Below are 11119 nucleotides of genomic sequence, written 5' to 3' on the forward strand. Positions count from 1 at the left end.
TGTGTTTGCTTCAAAAGGTGAGACAAAGATGTTTGTGATCCTTATGAAGCAACACCATGGAGAAATCACACTTGAGACACCAATGACTCAAGGAGTCTACTTAATTATATTTTATCTAACTTGAGTATAGGAATCGTCGTACTATCAAGGGGGATCCATAAAGAAGGTTGGTGTTGGTACTAAAGCTCAAAATCCTTGATCTAAAACTTCCATTTTACCCTTGTTTCACTTCAGTTTTCTCAAAATCTGTGCAACAGTTTCAAAAATCGGTTCAACCATAATTAAAACCGGTTCAACCGGTTTCTGCATTGTTCCCCTCTGTCACTGTCTGACCTGCTAGTCTACCAGTCAGTCCTGTCAGAAAAAGTCGTTTGCAGATTTTTGGAAAAACGGTTCAACCGAATTTTGGCCCGGCTCAACCGGATTTGCAACCGGTTCAACCGAATTTTGGCCTGGCTCAACCGGATTTGCAGCCGGTCCAGTCTCCGGCTAAGTCCGCCAGTGAACTGAAAACCCCCTGGTGGAATCCGGTTCAACCGGTTTTAGAACCGGTTCAACCGTTTTTGAGTCAGATTTCCCCAACGGCCACCAGCTTTTGGGGGCACCTTTATATACACCTCCCACACTCTTCCCCATAGTAGAGCGCTTCGTGACTTGGACTTCGTGACTTGGACTCCATTTCTAACCTGAGAAACACCTCCCACTCTCTCTCACACACCTCTTGCCTCTCCCATTTCAAATCTTTGGAGAGAAATCTTTGAGTGAGATTGAAGAGCTGTGATTTTTGTGCTTCATCTCCTAACCCTTCTTGTTCTTCTTGATTCAAGCTTTGGTACTACATCGAGTTCTTTGTGGATTCATTACTCTTGGAGCTTCTAGCTCCTAGACGACTAGGTGTCTCTTGTGAGTCTCCAAATCTTGTGGAAGACCACAAGAAAGTTTGTATTACCCGCTCGTTTGAGCAAATATTAGTGTGTGGGCTTGACCTTTGTGGTCGGCAAAGGGATGATTAGGGTTGAAAGAGACCCGACTTTTGGTGGGTGCCTCAACGAGGAAGTAGGGCACCTTGGTGGTGTGACCGAACCTCGGGATAAATCTTGTGTCTCTTGTGTTCTTGCTCATTGTGTTTGTTCGTGTTCTTCGTTCTCTCACCATTGTATGGAAGATTTGTTTATATCTTTTTGGTGTGTGGATTTTGAGAAGTGCCCTTCTCAAATCTACTACTTTGAACCCTGTGGATCAACTAGAACATCTCATTTCCAAAGTTAACTGTGTGGATTTCGAGATCAATTCAGTTTTATATCTCATTCTTTAGTTGAGCTCGTGCAAACCAGTTGAACCGGTTTTGACACCGGTTGAACCGGTTTTACCCAGTTCGTTTCTAGTTTTTTTTTGAAAAAGTTTCAGTTTGCCTATTCACCCCCCTCTAGGCAACTTTCAATTGGTATCAGAGCCTAATCCTCGTTCTAACGCTTAACCGCGTGAGGAAAAGATCATGTCTGGGGGACTAAGAAACGAAAGTGCTTCTAAGCTTGAAAAAGTTGAGGTTGCCTCGACTTCATCTTTTGGTGCAGACGTTGATCCTAGGGCAATAGACCTTGCCATGAGAATCGCCGAAAGGATGTTCCTCAAAATGAAGGAAGATGAGGCGAAGAACAAGATTGAAGAAGAAGAAAATGATCGATGGAGACCAAACGACGAATCCATCTCTTCACAAGGTTCGTCTTTCAAATCCACTTCTCATATGTGCTTTGTCGCTAATGGGAGTGACAGTGAAAGCGAAAGTGAGGATGAGGATGAACATGAAAGTGATAGTGAAGATGAGAATGATCTTCAAAAATTCTTCGCTCAACTAAGCAAGAAGAACCGGATGAGCTTGCTCAAACTCATGAAAAGAGCGGAAGAACAAAAGGAAATGCTTCATAAGCAAGAAGATATCCTCATCGAAAAAATCAAAGACTTGGAGAAGTTGACCAAAGAGCATGAGAAGCTAAAGTGCTCTCATGATGATTTGGTCCAAAGGTATGAAGACATTTCAATCGAGCAAATTAAAGCTATTAATCATTCATCATATATTGCTTAATTAGAAAATAAAAATGCTATGTTCAAGAACACGATAGAAATGCTAAAGATTGAAAATCTAGCTTTGCAAGAAAAACATGATATGCTTGTGTGCTCTCATAATAAATTTATGGATTCACATATCATGTTAGAAATGGCTCATGAGGTTGTGTTAACTAATTTGAAATCATACCAACCTCACATATGCACATGTACTGAAGTAGAAACTATATTATCATGTGCTAACAAATGTTGCTCTCAAGAAAGCCAATCTTCTATTGAGCTAGAAATTTCAGGAATTAGTGATATTTCTATCACACAAGAAAATAAAGAGCTCAAGGAAGAAGTTGGAAGGCTAAGAAGGAGCTTAACACTTTTGAAGGGAAAGTGTCATGCTCAACCTTCTCAAGATAACCGTGATAATATGGTGGAAAAGCTTGAGAAGGGGACAACCGTAGCATGCACAAAACCCCTTCAAAAGAATACCAAGCTTTCCAAGAAGGGCATGAGCAAAATCCATGGTGAGAAAATTAATGCTCATATAATTTGCTCTAACAATGTACCTATGTGCTTCAATAAAGAAAGATCAAAGAGAAGCGATAGGAGGTTCTATGGATGCAAGGAGAAAGGCCATGAAATTGTTTCATGCCCCCACATGAAGAACCAAAACCTTGCACGATCAAGAAAGATGATCATCAATAAGGATGAAAGCAAAAGGCAAATGCATTGCAAGGACAAGCACCACATTTGTTACAATTGTGTGAAAAGGGTCATATATTCAAGGTTTGTCCAAAGGGTAAAAATCCTAAGCCTAATTTGGCAATACATTCAAATATGCTTAGGAGACCTAAATTTGACTCTTGTGCTAGAAAGGTAATTAGTTCACCAAAAACTAGAACAAAGGCCATTTGGGTGCCTAAGTCCTTATTGGCTAACTTTGATGGACCCATCATGAGATGGGTACCAAAATATGTTTGAAGGAACTTGTAGGTACCCAAAGATGATATGAAGCTTTGGGGTGCTTGAGCGGTTTAACTCAATTCTTATCTCAAGTTATCAATCTTACATTGTCTATCCTTTAAGATTGACCCAAAGATGAATTGAGTTGTTATATCACTAACTTCATATTCATCTCTAGCAAGAACTTGTGTTGAAGGGAATAAGGATTAACTTTTTGTGGGAATCAAGCAAAAGGCCTACAACCAAGTGATATCCAAAGGATAGTGACAATTAATTCTTAAGTGCACATTACTTTTAATTAGTATATTCTTTTGTGTCTTTTTTAGCCACATAGGAAAAATGAAGCACTTGAGAATGAACTTAAAAAATTTTACCTTTCCTTGGAAAAGATCCAATTATATGGCAGACTACAAGTTTATATGTTTATATTGTGACTATCTACATGCTTTAAATTGGTTGTATGTATCTTGTGGCATATTTCAAATTAATTATCGTATTATTGCCATGACCTAGACATAAAGAGAATTATCCCATGTTCTTAAATGAATAGAGTGCTAAGTAAGAAATTCAAATTCTTAAAGCACTTACCAAAAGGGGAATTCTCTATATGACTAGAGTTGTGAGACTAATGTTTCTATCTAAGTGTTTATGTAGTCTCACAACATGAGAATGTGTTTCTCAAATGGAAGATATCATTCAACATTCAAAGATCAATCCAATACTATGTGATGTATTCCCTCTTGTTTAAATTGGTTTTGAGTCTTCTATATTAATCACTCACCATGTTATGAATTAAACTTGCCATGTAAACTTAATTAAATAATCATGCTATTTTCACCTTGTTTAAATTGGTGTTATGCATGATGCTTGTAAGGGTAATTTAGTTCATATCATGTGGTTTCGTTATTTTAGTAACCTTCTTGTCATTCATATACTAGAGGTTGCTAAACAAGAAACTATTGCTTGTGTTTCTAATGCAATCTCTTTTAAGCTATTTCATGAAAAATTCATAAGTAGAGATTGTGCTCTTTCATTTGGTAAAATCACAAGCATTAAAGGTTAAACTTCACCTAAAAGAAAGATTAGGAATGCTCAAGGCAAAGGTATGGAACTAGTTGTTTCATTTGGTATGTGACCAATAATAGTTCCTTTCAAGTGGCATTCTTTCAATTGGTAATAATATATTCTATGGAAAGAAATGTCAATATGAAGGTTAAATTTCTTTTGGCTTAAATTTGTAAATTAGTGCATATTGTTAATTCACTCCTCCATGTGCATTAACTTAAAAGGAATTTAATTTATGCCTTTATGCCTCATAAATGATGATTTGTTTGCCATTCATATATAAATATCATCATTCATTAAATACTTCCTTATACCACTAATATCTCTTTTCAAAGTGCTTTTTCGACTAGTTTTAAAAGGAAAAGAGATAACAAGCTAAAGAAGGAAGTCTCCACAAATGAAGAAAAGAAGAATACTTAGATGACACCATCTCATATAGTAAGATCTTTCAATTGATATAACAAATGGTACTTTCTATATGGTGGTAAGTATTCTTAGGCATAAGTTAATTCACTGCAAATTTGTCATGTCTTGACCAATATATGTAATGTACTCTCATGAGACTCTTAACTGAATTGAAAGCGCATTTGGCAAGTCATTCGAATACTTGATGCACATATCTAGTGGGAGCACATTATATATGTCTTGTGTCATAGAGAATAAGTTTCCCTTGAGTAAGCTATACTAAGACAATCCATAATGGTAAATTTGTATCTCATTCATATGGATTGTAATCTTCGTTTTCCAAATAGCTACTCTTGATGTAGTTTAAAATTTCCATTTATCTTATGTCAAGTGCATAAGAATCCTTTTTGTTGATATTCATCATATGCATATGCACTAACATGGATATGATTTTTGAACTATAAAAGGTGAAATTAGTGATCCATACTATCTAAATTTTGGAAACTTACAAATTGATATCTTAGAAATTGTAACGCCCCGAATTTTGCAGTTGAATTTTTTCTTTTCTTTACTCGCCAAATTCGGGCGTTACCTTTTCTTTTTCTTTTTGCCCTCGCTAGACCTTGACTTTTTCCAAAGCTAGCGGGATTCGATTTGGAATTCCCGTGTAAAGAAAAACTCTAAAAAATACTTTATGTTGTTTGATGCACCATGCCGAGCTATGCATTCTTTGATTGTTTGAAAGTGCAAATGCATTCATCTAGGAAGATCGAATTTCGAAAACAGGGAAATAATCTTTTCTTTTTCTTTCTCTTTCTTTCTCTCTCCCTCTTCCCCTTTCCCTCTCTCCCGCGCCATGGGCTCCTTGGCCGGCCCAGCCGCCCCTTGGCCGGCCCAAGCCCCCTGCGCGCCCCCCTCTTGGGCCTTGGCAGGCCCAGCCGCCCCCCACCTCCCCTTTTTTTTCCCCAATTCCCTCTCCCTCTCTCTCTCCCTCTCATTTTCCCTCTCTCTCCCTAAGCCGCCGCCCCTACCCCTCTGCCCTAACCGCCGCCGCCCCCTGCTCGGCCGCCGCCCTCGCCGTCGGCCGCCCATCGCCGGTGAGCCCCCCCCCTTTTCCCTCTCCTCCCTCCCTCTCCCCTCTCCCCTCCTCCCTCCCCTTGGCAGCCCAGCCGCCCGGCCACCCCTGGCCGCGCCCCTGGCCGCCCCCAGCCCAGCCGCCGGCCGCGCCCTGGCCCCAGCCGCGCCTGGCCAGCCTCGGCCGCGCCCTGGCCGGCCCTGGCCGCGCCCAGCCGCGCCCCCGGCCGCGCCCAGCCGCGCCCTCGGCCGCCCCTGGCCCCTGGCCGCCCGCCAGCCGCCCCCTGCCCGCTGGTTCGGCCGCGCCCCTGGCCGGCCCAGCCGCTCGCCCAGCCGGCCGGTTCAACCGCCCTAGGGTCGGTTCAACCGCCCCCCCTGTTTTTTTTATTTTTATTTTATTTTATTTTATTTACTTTCTGTGATCATAATTACCTTATTTTGGGTAGACTAATCATGGTTCATGCTATGGAAATGAGAAGTTTAATTTAGAATTTTGTTGCGCTAGTTGATTCATTTAGTTAATTGTTTATCCCGTGCAATGTTAATCAACTTAAAATGATTAGGTTCCCACTAGTGCATATAACAGAATTCTTTTGTTAGGAACCTATTGAAACTAGAGTGCATAATTTAACTAATCATTAGTGCATAAACTTTAACCCCCCTGCGAGACCCTTTTCCCGTTTCTTTCTAACCATAACAAATGCAATGTCAAATGTCATACTTGATGCATATTCGCTTTATTTGTTCCCTTGTATGGTGTACTGTTCTTTTGTATTAAATATGTGGATGGATGTATGTATGTTTGCGCTCGCATAGAGAACGATCCGGTCGAAGAGCCCGAGGAATTCGCAGGAGAAGCCCCTGAGCAGCAGTCGGTTGGTGGAGGCAAGTGTCCTTTGACCTATCTCTGTCCTAATCATTCTTTAATTCACCTCCCGCATCACACATTTATACCTAAGGATTGACTAGCTTTTTGTTATCCATGTCCTTGTTTACCTATTTGGGTCGGATTATTACTGCTTAGTTTGATGCTATTGCTCAACTTTAATCAATGAACATGATGTGGTTATCTATGATACGCTGTTTTCCCGTTCTTATTTATGATTATACTTGTGGCATTTAAGGGGACTCGAGCGGTTTCTCGAGTGCCTCTCCGTAAGGACCTGTTCAATGGATGACCGCCCGGGAAAACAGTGCAACCATGAGGGTGGAATGGGGTGCCCTTAGCTGAATAATTAGAGGATCCGGGGTGTAGTTCGCTTCGCCGTCGTGCCGTTAATGGGGCTCGGTGTATGCGGCTCGCTCTGCCAAGGTTGATTTGTCCCTTGGGGAGGAGTGCGGTACATTTAGGAAACCTAACGGGTGGCTACAGCCCCGGGGAATCTTTGTAAAGGCTTCGTAGTGAATCCTTGGCCATTCACCTCGGGAGTGAATAAGGGTCTTGCAAGCCCGGGCCAGAGAGGGAATCACGGCTTGTGGGTAAAGTGCACAACCTCTGCAGAGTGTTATGAAACTGATATATCAGCCGTGCTCGCGGTTATGAGCGGCCAAGGGAGCTCCAGAGATTAGTGATACTTGATCAGAGATACTTTGGTACAGGTGACAATGAGATTGATGGTTCTGATTACGATTATGGTATTGGTAAGTGGTATTCTTTCCGTTTGGAAAGGATACATTGGGCTAATAACTTGGGTTAATGTTAAAACCTGGCTTTCTACTAGTAAGTAATAACCTGACCAACTAAAAGCAACTGCTTGACTTATCCCCACATAAAGCTAGTCCACTACAGCCAAACAGGATACTTGCTGAGTATGTTGATGTGTACTCACCCTTGCTCTACACACCAAACCCCCCCCAGGTTGTCAGCATTGCAACCACTGCTCAGGCGAAGATGAAGCTGTGGAAGGAGACTTCCAGGAGTTCCAAGACTACGACGAGTTCTAGGTGTGGGTTAGCGGCAACCCCCCAGTCGGCTGCCTGTGAAGGCCGCGTTATCTACGTTTCTTTTCCGCACTTTGATTTATTGTAAGAACTATATGGACGTCTCAGACGTATGATGTAATCGACTATTTCCCTTATTAATACTATTTTGAGCACTGTGTGATGATGTCCATATTATGTAACTGCTGTGTACGTGAATAACTGATCCTGGCACGTACATGGTTCGCATTCGGTTTGCCTTCTAAAACCGGGTGTGACATAAGTGGTATCAGAGCCCGTGCTGACTGTAGGACCGCTAACCTAGAGTAGAATGGTCGTTCTAAGGATTATAGACCTCTGTCCCTACCTTGACTTTGATATCTCTTCAAAAGTTGGTCCTACCGACCAAACCTATGTTCTACGATATATTATACCTTGCTAAAAAATTGTGTTTCATTCTGATCCTTCATTTACTTATTACTTGCTGGTCATATTAATTCTGTTCTCACCCTTTTGCTTGCGATGTCTTTTGTAGATGGCTCGACTTAGACACACTGCACGAAAGTCCGTCATCCCCTTCTTACCCTCCCGCCTTGCTGAGCGTCCGCTTCGCCGTCCCGTGGCCGGACAGTCCAGCCACTTGGAGAGACTACACCACCGCCTGCGTGAGGAGCAGGAACGTCGACGACAGGAGCAGCATGGCTCTTCTTTCTCGCTCCACCAGGAGATAGAGTCTGTGAGGAGCTGCTCTCCTGTGCTTCCTCTGGAGGCGCCCCCTGCACCACCACTGGGCGCCCCAGCTTCTGGAGTAGCTGCTGGAGGAGACCCAGACGACGGAGATGGCGACGACAGCTCGAGCCACGACACCGACTTCTCTGCTAACCCTGAGCCGGAAGGATGGGTTGCTCGACCCATCACTCGCGACGCTGCTCGCGGGTGTCACTTCCACGATGCGCTCGACACCCTGCTACGTCGGGCATTTGACCGGCATACTTGGTCCGTCGAGTATCGCTGTGTGGTCTACCAGCATAGTCGCGGGGTCTACCCGGACCGCTGGGAGGCGACTTGCTTGGTGCGCTGCCTGGAGGACAGTCTCCAGGGTGCAGAGGCCTGCTCAGAGCACTATTCTATCTCTGAACGGGACTCAGCTGAGGCAGCCATGCAAGATGCTGCACGGCGTGCGCTTTCGCACTACTGCTCGGTTTTCGGTGGGGCAGCTGACGGTCTTGACCTGAAGTATTACCCCCGCCGTCCATCTGGCAGCACAGGAGGCGTGATTGTCTCACCTGTCGGTGAGGGCAATCCTAGGTTGAGCAGCACAGTCAACCTAGCCGCCGTGCTAAACACGGAGCTGGACCATGCATTAGACGAGCTGAGTAGGGCTCGTGCTGAGATCGCCCTGCTGCGGGCTGAGCGCGCGGAACGTCGTCATCTGGATGGTGGTTCCCCCGCTCCCGTCGGGACTCAGCACCCGTACCGCTCACCTCAGCGTGGACACCAGCCTTATGGCAATCCCGACTGCAAGACCAAGATAAATCTAGAACCATAGATCGCTAGAGTTGGATCTTGTAATTAATACGAAATATATGCATAGAAGCTTCAGTCTTAGCGTTAATCTCGGTCTTAGTTAGTCTTAGTTAGACAGGGTAGTTTGCTATATCCTGTGCATTTATGTTTGTCATGATGAACTATGTTTGGTTTGGATCTTTGTAATGATTGTCACCAGAGTGTGGGTATCCCCTGCATTTTGGTTTACATATTATGTTAATGGAGTTAGTTATATAGTTGGGAAACCTTTTATTCCACTTTCCTCTTGATCTGAGAAGCTGTGTGGTCTGTGTTGGAGATTAGTGAAGATGCTCACCTGCTCAGTGCTGTTGAAGAATTCTATACTCTTTTCTTATGCTGCAAGATTTGCCAGATCAGTTCTGATGTGTGGTTGCATTCTGCAGATGTCAGAGAACAGGCGCAGAGGAGGAAGGCGTGCTCAGCAGCAGCAAGCCGGTCAACAAGATGAGGCGCCCCAGCAGCAGCAGCTGCCACCCCCGCCCCCGATGTCGATCGAGCAGATGTTTCTGATGCAGACTCAGGCAGTTCAGGCCATCAGTCAGACTCTGGCCGCCATTCAGCAGCAGCAGCAGCAACAGCAGCAAGCACCACCCCAGCCTCAGATGCCTCAGATGCCCAGAGACAAGCGTGCTGAATTCATGAGAGGTCATCCCCCAACGTTCGCTCACTCTTCTGACCCCATGGATGCTGAAGATTGGCTGCGCACTGTGGAGCGGGAGTTGCATACCGCTCAGTGTGATGACAGGGAGAAAGTCTTGTATGGTCCCCGTCTGTTGAGAGGAGCAGCCCAATCATGGTGGGAGTCTTACCTCGCCACCCATGCCAACCCCGACACCATCACCTGGGAAGAATTCAGAGGTAGCTTTCGTCAGTACCACGTGCCTGCAGGTCTGATGACAGTGAAGAAGGAGGAGTTCCTGGCCCTTAAGCAAGGGTCATCATCTGTCAGTGAGTATCGAGACAGGTTTCTGCAATTGTCTCGCTATGCTCCTGAGGATGTCAACACTGACGCCAAGCGACAATACCGTTTTCTGAGAGGCTTGGTCGACCCCCTGCAGTATCAACTGATGAATCACACCTTCCCGACATTCCAGCACCTGATTGATAGAGCGATCATGACAGAAAGGAAGCGTAAGGAGATGGAAGATCGTAAGCGCAAGATCAGTGGACCCCAGCCTGGAAGCAGCAGCCGCCCTCGTTTTTCAGGCAATCAACCTCAGTAGTTCAGGCAGAACCAGCGTCCACCTCAGCAGCGTCAGCAGCATCAGCAGTTCCAAAGGCAGTATCCTCAGCATCAGTACCAGAACCATCAGAGCAATCAGTCAGGAGGTCAGTTTCAAAGGCAGAATCAGCAAGCACCCCGTCTTCCTGCCCCAGCAAACCAGCAGAACAGTCAGGCAGCACCAGCTCAGGTTGGAAACAGGGCATGTTTCCACTATGGAGAGCAGGGCCATTGGGTGATGCAATGTCCGAAGAAGGCAGCCCAGCAGCAGTCAGGCCCCAATGCCCCAGCAAAGCAGAATGTGTCTCAGCCTAGAGCAGGCAACCGCCCTCAACAGCGCTATAATCATGGAAGATTGAATCACTTGGAGGCTGAAGCAGTTCAGGAGACCCCCGGCATGATAGTAGGTATGTTCCCAGTCGACTCCCATATTGCAGAAGTGTTATTTGATACTGGAGCAACGCATTCTTTCATTACTGCATCATGGGTAGAAGCACATAATCTTCCAACTACTACCATGTCAACCCCCATTCAAATTGACTCAGCTGGTGGTAGAATTCGAGCTGATAGCATTTGTTTAAATATAAGTGTGGAAATAAGGGGGATAGCGTTTCCCGCCAACCTTATAGTAATGGGTACTCAGGGAATAGATGTCATCCTAGGGATGAATTGGTTAGATAAGTATCAGGCAGTTATCAGTTGTGATAAAAGGACAATCAAGTTGGTGTCCCCACTAGGAGAGGAAGTGGTGACCGAGTTAGTCCCACCTGAGCCGAAGAAAGGAAGTTGTTATCAGATGGCTGTCGATAGCAGTGAAGCAGATCCAATTGAGAGTATCAAGGT

The sequence above is a fragment of the Zea mays genome, chromosome 4 (genome assembly GCF_902167145.1).
Source record: "Zea mays cultivar B73 chromosome 4, Zm-B73-REFERENCE-NAM-5.0, whole genome shotgun sequence".
Classification (NCBI taxonomy): Eukaryota; Viridiplantae; Streptophyta; class Magnoliopsida; order Poales; family Poaceae; genus Zea; species Zea mays.